Here is a 14,019-nt window from a genome sequence, read left to right on the forward strand (position 1 = left end):
CGAGCCTCCTGCGTGTTACCCCAGCGCAGGCCCGAGGCAGCAGATAACGCTGGATGCTGACGGCCTGGGTCAGGCCCCTGGAGTCCCCTCGGGAACAGCAGGCTCAGCTCTGAGAGGAGGGACGCCTTTGTTCCAGCGGGCTTGGGGTGTGGGAGCTGTTGGGGCTGAGCCCCAGTGCACGTGACAGGGTGAGCCTGCTCCGGAGCTCAGGCCGTGCGCTGGGGCATCAGGAGAGAGGGCGGCCACGGTGGAGAGACCCCTGGATGGCCAGTTTTGCCGCTGTGAAGGCATTTGGGTGAAACAAAAGCAGTACAAATTCAAATGAGCGCGTCGGCACGTTCTCACGTCTTGGGGCCCGAATCTGGCTTCGTGTGTACGACAGCGATTCTTGCACTAGAAGCGGCGGTACTGGATAGGGTAGGCTGAAGAGTCAGGCTTTGGTGTCGAAGAGAGACCATCTGAAAAAGGCGCCTGCCCTTCTAAAAAACATTATCACCAGCAGCATGGGGTTTCCAGAGTCACTCATACTGTAACTAATACCTTGAATCAAGTCTAGATTGTATTCTAAACGTGATAGAGAAAACTGTGACCTTTTGTTTCTGAGACGGAGCCTAGCGAAACAATTACTACAACCTCTATTGTTCTCATTTCTGCAAAAAAAATCCCAGTCAATCAAAATGCTTTGTTCTCTTTGTGCTGTGTTTTCATATGGAAATACAAAACATTCAAACAAAAAACTCATTTTAACAGGGAAAATCAAAATGAAAGTCACAATGAAGTGAATTCACTTTATCAGAAGTTCCTTTGTCATTTCAAAAAGTGATATATTGTCAAAACATGCTAAACGTTTCAGTTTTGACGAGTTGTCGCTGTGTGACAGGAAGCTAGTCCGTCAGAATATTTCTGAGCAGCTACACTAACGTCCTGAAGTAGTACTGGGCAAATCTGAGAAAGTCTGAATGATTTCTGCAAACCACATTTTCCCAAAAGCTGAGGTCAGATTTTCAACCAGTCAGCATCAAGTACTGTGTCTCTTAGTCATGGGAGTAGCTCGTTCCTGTGTTTGTTCAATATACAGTTATCGACCTTTGGGGGAAAAAATGTTTAGCTACCGGATGACATGAATCTGAACCTTCCAAGCATCATCATGACTTTATTCTCCCCCCTGCTGCCTCTTTTTATTCATATAAATACATATATATATTTTTAACACTCTGTATCCCTCCTATTTCTAGCCTCTTCTCAAGAGTAAAATTATACTACTGGAGTTGGCAGTGTTTCTCCCCTTAAACAACCTTTCTTAATCCCTAAAAGGCTTCTAGGAAAGATAACGGATTCTGCCTTTTTCTCACCAAGGATGCTAGAGTCAGAGGTTGTCAGAGGTCATCCAGTTCACCCGCCACGCCACAGCAGGATCAGTTATAGCTGTGGCATCTGTCACATATGTTTATCTTGCCTTAACTTTAACCATGTTTGTTTAGTCCAATTTGGCATGGATTCAGGTTGGCTCCCAATATGGCTCCGTCCTTCCAGTGTTCTCTGTGGTATCTCCTGACAAAGGTTGACAGCGAACTCGGAATCTGCTGACACTGATCAAAGGGACAGCGTGGCATGTCTTCACGGGGCTGTGAATCGAGGGCTGATATGAGCAGGGATATCCAAGAGCGTTTCTGAATTTCACACTGTGACATTATGTTTGGAACAGGTGCTGCGACACAGAAGGTAAAGCAAACTGTGAAATGTGCTGTGTATTGTGGTACAGGAGCTCGTTCGTGGAGGTAATTTAAACAACCTGAATGGCAGGTGACTCTGATAGTTCTGTCTCCTGGTGTCCAATTACTTTAGTAAAGAATTGATTTAAACCATATCTGCGTAGCTGCGAAATGCATTGATGTATCTCGTAAGAGTTGGAACATCCCAATGATGTTTGCCCAGCTTCATTTGGCACCGAGAACCTATGGTTTTGCTTCCAAAGTCATCTAAAACATTATTTAGAAGCGTGTTGTAATGTGATTCCTTTAGCTCTTTGGATTTGCAACCTGGTGATGTTAACAGCAAATAGCGTGGCTTACAAACTGAGGCAGGATCTGTAAACTCATAGCAAGTTGAATAGAAACGTGGGGGCACTGTGAACTTTTACACTCAATGTTGCGCGCTCTTTGTCATCTGTAAGATCAGACAATTTGGGGGTAAAACACGAGAGGAGATACGAGAAGTGGGTGTGAATATGGAAGGCAGCTGTACAGTTTGTTATCAGTAGTGGAACAAGATGGGGTACAACATAGATCTCCAGCTATAAACAGTGAAAGATACTACAAGTCGAGCACCTCCACAATATTGAGCAGAATCTGATAGATTTCTTGTTTCTTACCATTTTCGGCCAGATGCCTGTCCCCTTTTGCAGGGCACACAGAATCATACTCATTAAGCAGTCCTATGTGTTTGATGTCAGAAGCGCTGTCCTCTGTCAGGGCAGCAATGGAGATCTGATCGAGCGTATAGCTCTTCAACTCAAATTTTGGCTTTTGTTATCTTTAAAAATCTGTCCTGTCTCTCTTCTCAGCTCTCCTCGGCTATCTAAGCACTCTGTTAAATACAGTTGAAAAGTGATTATTTGAAAACAGAGCACTGTGTGTATTTCTCTGAAGGAATGTTGTTAGCACTCTCTATTTTCGACAGTGATACCAGTACAAATCCAGCTTACATCCTTCATATTATTGGTGAACATTTAGAGACATGATTGGTCTTAGGGAGAGAAACAGAGCTGCTTCTATATATAAAGATTAACCAGCCCTATGGGTTAATGCATTATCTGGACTATAGAGGGGGGGAAAAAAAAGTCGGGTTTTTTCAGTGCTTAACTCCCTTCTGGTGGGCAAAGTCTACGTTGGCAGATTCTGACTTCTTCTGGGTTTGCAAGTGTGTGTTACATTTTGGGTGGTTAAGTTTCCATGGAAATTCTGTGCATCTATCAGGTTCTGAAATGGCTCCACGTGCAGTTTGGATTTTAGAATAATTGTTAGCTTGTAATTTATTTTTGGTTTTATGCTACCTTTTGATAGAATTAGCCTGTTCTCTTTATAAGTCATGGAAGAGTAGTTTTTTAAGCAAGCAGACTCCTTGGTGGAGTTGTCTAATCCACCTAGAGCATCGGGTAATGCCTACCTAAGAATGCTTCTGCTGATGTATTCAATAAGCCAAAAACTCAACTGGTATAAAGTGATGTAGCTCTATTAATCTGATAAGCCTGTGTTCCTCACAGGATCGGGGGGGGGGGGGAATGACAAACCAAAACCAACCAACCAAAAAACAAACCAAACCAAACCAAAAACCCAACAGATTGTTCCCAGTGTCTTATTTCATAGTTCTACCCAGTACCTACCATATTCTTCCCAATTCATGAGTTGTGAACAAATGTGAAGACTTAGAAAGGACTAATACGTTGTTAGGTTTGTTTACCCATTGTATTTTCATTGTGGAGGAAGTTGTGAGTTATTGCTCGGACAAAGCCGAGCCGAGCAATGAGGTAAAGCTGTTCAGAGGCAGGAGTGGGTTTTGAGTAGAGTTCCCTGGAGAAAGAATTGCTCTATCTAGTACCGGTTGGTATCTCTGCTCCAGGGCTAGTCACTGTGTCCAAACACTTGAATTCTTCTGATTTCTCCACTATTAGCAGTTGGGTCTGCTACCTGACCCTAGACGTCTGCCACTACTCAGCTGAGGAACACAAGACTGCTTTGGAAAGCTTTGAGGCCAGTGTTTTAGTTCTACTTCCACCAAGCTCTCTTTTGATTTAGCTAGATAGAGGTTCGACATAGCGATGGATAGAGATTATTGTAGATGGAGATACACGTGCAATGTCTGTGTGAATTGTGAACTTGCAGAAGAACGACTTAACCACGTGCAGCTACCAGGCACTTGGGTTCCAAGGATGCGCTTCTGTGAAAACAGCAAAAAAACCCTGATCCAAAAATGTGTGTGCAGCTTGGTAAGAGATGAGGAGATGTTGGTTGTTGCAAGGAAGCTGTTTTGGTTTAGAGGCTGTTCTTAATTTTTCTTGATCTTTTTCTTTGTTAGCATCATATGACTCTATTGGCTAACTACCTTTTAAAGCAGAAAAGGTTGGCCTGAGTCCATACTGCTGAGCTGCTGCTTTTAGTTATGGTAGGAGGAAAAGGGTGTGTTTGCGTGGCCAGAGTCTCCTAACTTGAAGAAGCATCAGCTGGATAGAGGCACTGAGCAACTCTTTTGTGATTAAAAAAGACCCTCTCTGCTGAGGAGCCTCTCCTTTACATAAATGGCAATTGTCCAGAAAATTTTTTATAAGTATCTCTTCTCCACATAACTACATTTACAGGCAGTTTTAAAAGTCACTGAAGGAGAAGCTACTAGACTTTTGGGTTGGTAATCTGTGCTTCGAAATGTAAATACGTATTTATGAACAGCTCCAGAGGAGTCATTCGGTTCCAGTGGGTCAATAATCTGCATTTTTAGAAGACCCTTAGTATGTATTTACATCATCTGCATTTTAACAACTCCTTAATTATGTATTTACATGACAGATCATAACAGCTCAGAAGGAGCCGTTATTGTCTGCTGTGTCACTCCTAATAGACTTCCATAACAGGTAGTTTCCTTCAAGTTGGTGTTTGTGCATCTGAAGGCAGAGAGACTGGTAGTGACAAGTGGGGCTCTTAGTACAAGCAATAAAACTGCACTACAGCAGAGGAGGGAAGTTGCTCATCCTCCTGTCCTTATTTGTGTGAAACTTGCATATTGACAGGAGTTTTCTTTAAACAGATCCTGCTGTTGGATTTAGTTTGAGATTGTTTGGGTTGTGGTGGGGGCACAATATAAATTCGAATGTGGTCACCACCAGACCCTACTGAAAGACCTACATAGATTAAGATCAGGTGAAAACTGGCTGCCTTTTTTTTCTTTCCTCCTTCTCTCTGGGTCAGACCTGTACTGAAAGTGCAGCTCCTTTCTGTAAGAAGAGACAAAATGGTTTCAGCTTTTTCATGGACTGTGAGTAGGTGCAGCTGTTTGTGGGACCAGGAGGAGCCCCATGCATTTTAAACCCAACTGTTCCATTCCAACCAGCTGTAATTAAGCACAGCCTGCAACTTGGCATTCAGCAAGTGCCGTAAAATACTCCCACAAAAGCTTTGGGGTGTTGCGGCCGGGACTGAAAAGGCTACAGCCATAAGCTACGCTGCAACGATTTAAAAAGCAAAAGCGCCGGGAAGGCCACTGCGGCACTTGTGCTGTTGGCCAGGGTGTGCCGGCCCTGCAGCCTGCCTGTTTGGTTAGACCCGTGCTTGAGGGCTGATGCGGAGAACTCCATTGCCTGCCTGTCAGCCCTCACTCACAACTCCTTCTAGCCACCTGTCTGGTGAGCATATTTTGAGGGACCTTGAGAATAGGCCTGCAAGTAGTCAAGTGTGTTGGGTTTGGATGGTGGGTTGTTGGTTTGGGGGGTTTTTTTTGGGCAACAGCCTAGAAAAATCTAGCCTGCACAGTATGTAGATACGAGACAATGCCCGGAGAAGATCTTTGCTCTTTATTCCTCACTGTGTGTTTCATGCAGTTCTGCTCGCAACATCTGCAAAAATGTAGGAGGCAAATTTGTGCCCTGTTTTAAATTGACACACAGCTATTGTCTTGAAAGTAACAGTGCCTGGGCTTTTAAAAGAAGGGTGGGGATGAGATATTAGTGAATGAAATACTGGTAGAGAGTATCTGTAGAAGGCTCTCCACAACAAAGTTAAACCCAAAGAAAAGCACTAATGAGTAGTTTCCTGGGACTCTCTCGGTGTGTTGGAGCAGTTTGTGTTTAACCCTGAGTGCTCAGGCACAATTTGCTGTTCTGTTGGAGCTTTGGCAGGGAAAGGTCTGATGAAAGGCAAGGCTGTGTCGTTGTGGGTTAAAAGACAAATTCTGCAAGGGACCCCCCCTTCCCAGGACTCGTTTCCTGTTCTCCTGGCTATTACCTCCTAAGTATTCTAATAACTCGGGTAAACTGCCGGGACAACAACGCAGCTACAAATGTGTCTGGAGATTCTGCATCTGCCTTCCTTAATCAACTTCCTTCCCTGAATATGAATTGAAATAATGAGTCAATTAACGTTCTCAAATGCCAATGAGATGCAAAAGAGATTGGTGGAGGTGGTAGCAGTGCAATTCGGGAGCTGTTCCAACGCTGGATTTTAACAAGAGTCACACACTGAGCGTGCAAATGATTATTTATCACATAAAAACGTGCCTGCCTGGCACTTCTCCATGCTCACCCTGCCCTGGGTCACCCAGGGAAAAGATCTCCTTTTTAAGTCGGGCTAAAAAACCTTCATTGTACGGGGCAGCATAATAATAAGGCCCGACTCCTCACAGGCCTATAGGCAGCCAGGCAGGATAAGACAAAACCAGAGTAAGCCTGTTGCCTTTCAGCTGGCTGTAATCGTAGCCACCCCCAGTTAGGGAGATGTGTTGTCTGTGAGCTGAACTCCCAGGGCCCCCGATTCCTATGGATTGGGCCCGTTAGAGCACTTTGGGAGCAGGGGGGGAATATTAATGAGAGGGTATGGCTCTGTGTTCACGCCATTCATATAGTCTTCCTTGGGCATCTGCTGACCATCGTTGGATACCAGACTACATGCACCTTCTGGCTGACCCAACAGAGCCCTTTTCATATGCGCATGTTCCCAATCTTCTGCTCCACACAGGTATCTCGGAGTCTGGGTTACCTTGAAGAAAGAGGGATCAAATCCTCAGTTAGTCTTGCTTCTTCCCTGTGAAAGGTGTGTCTGGTCCTGTCTCCCCAAGATGGATTGTTCTAGCTCCTACACAGACCTCCTGGCTGTAGAAGGGTACCCTGGCAGGTAGCAGATTTTTTTTCTTTGGCCTCCCCGAAATAGGGTGGATTTTGCAGGTAGTGGGGTGGAGCAGGGTGCGTCAGGAGGGGGAGGAAATGGCCAGGTCAGAGTTTGAGCCCCAAAGGATTATTGCCCACGTGTAGCGCAGTTCTGAGGGTCATTAAGCAAGGTTCTGGCACACCTTGCTGCTCTTCTGAATTGTATGTGTCATGAGTTTTGGCCACAAAGACAATAGCAAAAAGGTAGTTAAAAGTTATGCTCTGTCTGGGGGAATTAATCTCCTTTTCACTCTGCTTCCTTTGTCCAGGCGCCACGCATGCATCCTAGTTTTCGGTAGGAATTTTTACAGTGCTTGTATAAGTTTTGGAATAGGCCAGAGAAGGGAACGTCCCACTCTGGGGAACAGGGGCCTGTTTCTCAGTGCACAGAGTGCTCTTCACCCGTGCTTGTGTGAAAGAAAGGGTGTTGAGAGCAAGCCCTGTTGCACGAAGTAATTGGAGCTCAGCTGGTCAGAGGAGCAGATGTTTGTGTTGACTTGGGCTGCCTGTGACTGTAAAGGCATTCAGAGCTTCCCCAACTTGCGGAAGGTGGGGGGGGTCAAGCTTGGACCGTGGTTGGGAAATTACTCTTTTTGGTACATGGAAAACTGTACTTGAGGGGAGATGCCTGAGCCTGGACACACGCCTCACATGGGAGAATGGCTCTTTGAGTGCCCATCTGGATAGGGGCTGAGTGCGCTCTGTGTATGTGAGAAGAGGTCCCGTACATCCCACTCAAGCAGCATGGGGTAAAGTCAAAGATGAATGAATGCTTCTGGGCCTGGCGCGGCTTTCTGTGTGCTTGCAGTTGCAACAGGGCCTTTGCTGCTGCTTGTCCAGACAGCGCACGCTCTTCCCCATGGGAACACCTGAAGATTCCAGTGGTGTTCAGCATTTGTGTTCTGTTCCCACTGAAGCTGGAGGTAGTCTTTCCACTGGCTTCATGGGGCTGGAGATAGGCTTAACAGTCTTGCTTGTGTTTTTAAAGGGGGGGTCCTTAAAAAAGGAAAAAGAAAAGCCAATCTGTGCACGCTCAATTCTGCTTATGCCCTTGCTAAGGATCATTGAATTCGTCTCTGCAACCTGTGCAAATTATTTTGGCAAGTGCCTAGTCTTTTTCTTTCTTGCTTTGACTTCACCTTTGTTCAGGCAACACTTCAACACTTTTTATCACACTTTGCTCAATCTCTCTCTTGAAGTAGAAGAAACTCTGGGGGGAAAAAACCCACAGAAATAACCCTGAAGATACAAACGCTTCCTTAAAAATTGGCTAGCAGAAGCAGACAGGAGGGATGTTTAGCCTGATTAGAACGTGATGCAGAAAGAAAATAGGAATCAGTCCTTTATGCACAGCTAAATTGTATGTCTCCATCATTATTTTCCCTGCCTTTGCACGTGTCTGATTATGATGGCATGCTAGAGTGACTTGACCTTTTGTTCATTAAATTTTCTCTGAATCAAGCACTGACAAGCATTTCTGCAAACTGCCTCCCTTCTGCCCTTTGCACCACGCAGAATGAGATGTGTTTTTAGGAAGCCTGTAACTTCTCCCACCCATATCGTTACTGCCTGAATGCAGTCCCCAGCCGGCACAGGCAAGGTCAGCCCCGGTAGCTTCACAAAGTTGGATCCATGGGCACCAGCTGAGGACTTAGTCCTGATAACACAGGGTCTGAGCTGGCGGCAAAGCTAAGCTGTTCCCTTGGTTTTGGCTGCTGTGTTAGACTGCACAAAGATGCACAGAGCAGCAGGGAAAACCTCCAGGGGATCTGTTTCCCGCTTTCGTAGGGTTTTGAAAATGGGAACAATAGCAGCACTACCAAGGAATTTTTAGCTGGGACTTTTGATTTCAGCAGTCTATTCACATGATTTACTGTATCAACAGTGAGACTTGGACACTATATTAGAAAAATACACTCGTGCTAGTACAGACCAGAGCGATCCAAATGCTCAGCTGCCATGGCTCCTTGGCCTAAATGAGGCCAGATAGCTTCTGCTGATGTTTTTCAAGAGACGTTTCTGTGCTGGGGTGTGGGTGCGGTGCATAAACCTACTGCTAGACAATTTCTGCCCTGTCCTTCAAGCGAACCATTAGCAGCCTCCCTCAAAGCTATTCACGTTTTGCATTATGTTACTGACATTTTCTATTTCTGTCGAAGAACAGTTCACCCAACTACCAGCTCTGTCTCCTGGGGCGTGGGGATGGCTAAAGGAAGTCCTTTGTGAGCATTATTGAATAATCTATATGCTCCGGTAATGACAATTAGCAGCCTCGGTTTATGAATAAAATACTCTTCCATAGCCCCCTTTGGAGCAGTTAGAGGTATTCCTGCATCTTGGCTCTAAATGAACTCTGATGAATTGCCTTTTATTATAGCAGATAGGACATTTAGGGATGTAAAGGGTGTCCAGAAGTTCCACTAGTTTGGATTAGCCATTGTTGGAGATTCCTGGTTTTTTCTAATCAAAAGGAGACCAATGACTGGCAGCACAAAATGGAAAAGAGCGTTTAAATGCTAGAACTGGCACCGTGGAGCCCTTTACTCTCGTGAGCGCCTCCCCTGACGCTACGGGGAGTGTTCATGGAGTAAGGCAATGGGCAGTGGAGCCATTTCTGGGGGTGGTTGTGGGGTTACAGGAGACAGCTCAGAGCTCAGTGCAGAGACAGCCCTGCCCCGGGGAGTCCGCCCAGCCCTTGAGCACACAATGTGGGGCCCTTCTCCAACTGAGGGTGCTGGGGAAGGGTCTCCTTCATTCCCAGAGCTGAAGGGAAGCAAAAGTGTTTATCATTCATTCTGAATGATGCTCATTTGGAGCACGCACTACTGCTTTTAAGTCTGAGTTTGATGGACAAGCACCGTATCCCAAGACATTACTCCCTACTCGGGGTTCGTCTTGACAAGACTCGCCACAGGCGGTGGCCTCTCCGCAGCTGCCCTGGCCGGGGTGCCCTTCCCTGTCTCAGGCCCTGAGCGGGGCATTGGTTTACCCCTGCAGAGGCAGGTGTGACCGGACGGCTCTGCCCAGCACGGAGCCAGAGTGTCTCAGTGGCACTGTGCCCGGCCCCAGGCCAGCTCTCCTTTTGCCCCATGCTGTCTCAAATTGGCAAAGCTGGAACAGTAGATCTGGGAATAAAAACAGTGCTGCCATGAGCACAAGCTTAACGGCCCTCAGCGCTTCGCCCTGCAGCTCTGTTGGTTGTGTATTGCCTGTACTGTGCCTCTTGTTTGTCACCATGGAGGTTGGGGAGGTTTTAAGTGGTGTGCTTCAAGTCCCAGCATAGTCACGGAGACAAGCGCTGTGGGCGTAGAGGTGTCCTTGGCACCTCTGCCTTGGTCCAGTCAATGACGCCTTCGGCTGGGTACATTTATAGGGCACACTGGCATTTCCCCAAGTTTCACCTTCTGGTTGGGTTTCTGCTCTTGGCTTTTTGTCTCCTGTTGGAGCTGGTGGATGACAGTGCTGAACTGTTGGCCGATGTGATCCGAGTATCGGTGGGCTCTGGGACACGGGTACTGCTGTTTAAAGAACAGGCATCTGCTGCTTCTGTAGCCAGGCAGGGAGCAAGCAGTCCCACCTAGGCTAATGTTGCTGGGGGACCTGGCTCTTTCCATCCTCTGTAAATGAAGTGGAAGGCTTTTACTCCTTTAAATATTTAGCAGTATGTTTGTTTTTTCTAGCTGAGCCACCAAGATAGTGAGCTTGTTGACTTTTTCCTTACAATAAGGCCTTGATCTCCTTTACATCGTGTGGTGTCTTTCCTTCTAAATAAACATAGTAAGTTGTGGGTTTTATTTCATAGACTGAATGCAAGTTTATATTGCTGGGAAATGATTTGGTATATAAAAATGGCTAGAAGGATAAGAACGGTCCCTAAATTTTAAGTCTAACATTGCAGTTCCTCCTCTCTTGTCCTATCTCTCTTCTCCACAAAAATCATTATGGTTGCTTTTCATACTCCAGAGGGTTTACATTATTTGTAATACTATCTCAAGCAGAACTAGACAGATAGTGTGGAAAACACATTTCTTGTGTTCCTCTGACTTGGTGTTTTGTATTCTTTATTGCTGTAGCAGTGCTTGATGTTCCGAGTAATATCCTGAATGCCAGAGTTGTGCCATCTATAAATATGGATCGAGCGCATTCCTTGGTTGAGAGGATTTGCCATCTCAAAAGAAAACACCCTGTGTGGGAAGAGAGGATGGCTTGTTACACCCATCCTTTGCAGGGGAACCTCATGTGCTGGATGGCTATGTGATTAGCTTCACATCTGTGACTGAGTTTTTGACAGGAGCAGGAGCTGAACGCAAGCATCTGGCACACCAAGGATGAACCCACGTTTTGGTCAGTTATTCCTGTTGACCCCCAAAATGAGTTTGCTGGTAGGGTGCTGGTCACATCTGAAAGCTACTTCACCCCTCAATAATCTGTGTATAGAGACTGTAACTAAATGCACTTCTAGAATGCATAGTGGTAAAATGCCCATGCTCAGTGCTACACCGGTTGATGGAGCTGCTCCTCATGGCTATGCTTTGTCTCGCCAGACCTCCCCTTACAGTTATTCCTCTACTGGATGACTCAGAAAAGCCCAGTGCAGAATTATTTCACCTGACAGTAGCAGCACAGCGTCCAGGTAAATAAAGATCACAGCCTGGTTGAGAAATTAAGTTGGATCTCAGTCAGATCTAATCAGGGTTACCTCACTTAAAAACTTGCATGTCAGCACGTGCAAGGCTTAGATACCATCCCTTATCGTGGTGAATTGTAAACGAGGGTGCGATCCTGTATCGGGGGGTTGACAGGATATTCGCTACTGTCTAGAGTTAGTGTAGAGTCAGTTCCTTCAGTATGCAAGCCATTGCTGAAAAATCAGTCTTGGAAACTCTCTACTAAATAATCCCTGTTAAAATGGCAAAAGCGGAAGCGATGACCTTTTCAGGGGAAAAAAAAATAGGAACAGGTTAGAAGCCTGAGCCAGACTGGAAATCAGTCAGGATGAGGTTTTTGAATCACTTTGTTTGAATATGTTACATTCAAGTCTACAGGGACAGTTGGCGAGTGAGGGTGGGAAGAAGAGTTGAAGTTAGTCCACTTGTTATTGTGGCAAGTCACTTACGCTATCTCAGCTGTGTCTGGTTTGCTTAGTTTTCTCTCTGAACGCAGAACAGCAGCTGGCGTAAAACATACATGTTGTAAGAAAAATGGCTAGGAAGGCCAGACCTCGTGACGTAGTGGCTGGTAAGATCAGCATGGTCAGATAGTTTCAGGTGTCTGGAGCGATGCAGTCCTGCTCGTGCCTCTGAGGAGTTTGTCAGGCCTCGCTCATGCCTCTGACTCTGCCTGCTGTTTTCTAAGCCAAGCAAGCAGAGCATAAAAGCCTGTGCAGTGAAGCCAGCTGGGAGAACCCGGGACCACATCCCGTCATCGTTATCATCTTAGAAACAGCAAAAACAAGCTTCAGACAGAGAAAACAAGAGGCATCTTTTCCAGTGGGAAGACTCAACCTGGCTGTCTCATCTGTAGCCCATGCAATTATAGGCCTAGAACCCGGTTCTAGCGGCCGAAGTCCTGTGTGTGACCCCAGTGCACGCTCTGTGCTGTGCAGTCCGGTCACCTGAGCAGCAGACGTAGCCTCGCTGGGTCAGTAGGTGCTTTTCTTCTTCTCTCTGCCATCTGTTACTTACTCCTTGCAATTAAAAGCAGGGCTGAAACAAGCTGAAAGCTTATTTTCTTTCTAATGAGTTGTGAGGGAACATTTTCTGTGGGGAGAGAGGTAGTTGAGGTAGTCCTGAAATTTTGAACCTCTTCTGTTGAAAACATTGGTATTCTGGAGTTAAGTTCCACAGTGCCTTGTCAAGATAAGAGAGCAAGAAAAGTTTAACAAAAAAAAAGAAAAAAAGTTTAAAAAACAGACTAAATCATGTAAACTGGGGATGAAATCTTGTACCTGGAAATGGTTCTTCTCTTCCTGACCTCAGTGAAAGGAAAACCAAAACACATAGTTTCCAGTATGGACCAGGAACTTACCTATTATCACCTAGGTTTTTCCTTGAAATAGTTTTCAGTTATACCCCAGTGTAACAGCATAATGAATTCCTCCCCATCTTCCAGTTTACAAATGGTCCTAGCCTGTTACTGTCTCCCACTCTTCCAGTCCTCTGGCCTCTGGAGCGAGCTGCCAGCCACCCCTTGGATCTGCTTCTGAGCTGTCCTCGGGATGCCCTGTGCTGCTCTCTGGGGTGCCCACAGCTCTCAGCACGCAGCTCAGAAGAGTGCTTCCCTGGGCATGTGTATGAGAAACAAGGTAGGAAACTTACTCAGCTGGTTTAAGTCTCTCTGTGATACTTAATAATTTCTAATCTTTCCATGAGCGTGTCTCAGTAAGTGGGTGAAACTGGTACTGGTTTTTAACTTGTTGGCTGTGCAGCCCAAAATTTGCTAAGTTTGAAGTTGGTCACAACTGATCAGGTGTGGAAGCGAAGGCACCAGCCTGAGCACTCTTTCGGTGGTGTCTTTTTCACTACTTGGGTGTGTTCTTGCTATTTAATGTGTTCTGAGTTAGAAGCATGATGTTCCTCCTTACATTTGCTGTATTGTCTTCAACCTGAGGTACCACAGCATGGCCTGTTTAATGAACGTAGGGCTCCCAAAAGTTCTGCTAAAGTTTGTCATGGCTTTCTACTTAGGTATTATTTATTAAAGGAGTGACTTCTGGTAAAGCTGCAATTACAAGGAAACTTCCAGGCTGGCTTGATTGCAGCTTGTCTTAGTACTTAACCAGTGACTGCTATCTCCTGGATAATCAGGCAGCCCAGACCATCGGAACGGTATATCGTGGGGAGAAGTTACCCCTGACCCTCACTGCATGGCATCTCGGCGCTTCCAAGGTGACTCCATCGTGAGACACGTGTTGGTGACTCCTGATAGAAATTGATTTACTTGTCGTTATTCTGCTTTTCCTTTTTACCTGAGAAGGCGCTTAGGCTACGTACCTGCACTCATTTGATCAGTAAAAATAGTCTTGCTCGTTCTTACTTCTTTACCACTGAAATGTGGTATCAGTGAAGAGCTTCCCTGAGAATGGAAGAGGTAAAAGCATTCTGCAGTTGGCC

This window comes from Ciconia boyciana, chromosome 5, assembly GCF_034638445.1.
Source record: "Ciconia boyciana chromosome 5, ASM3463844v1, whole genome shotgun sequence".
Taxonomy (NCBI): domain Eukaryota; kingdom Metazoa; phylum Chordata; class Aves; order Ciconiiformes; family Ciconiidae; genus Ciconia; species Ciconia boyciana.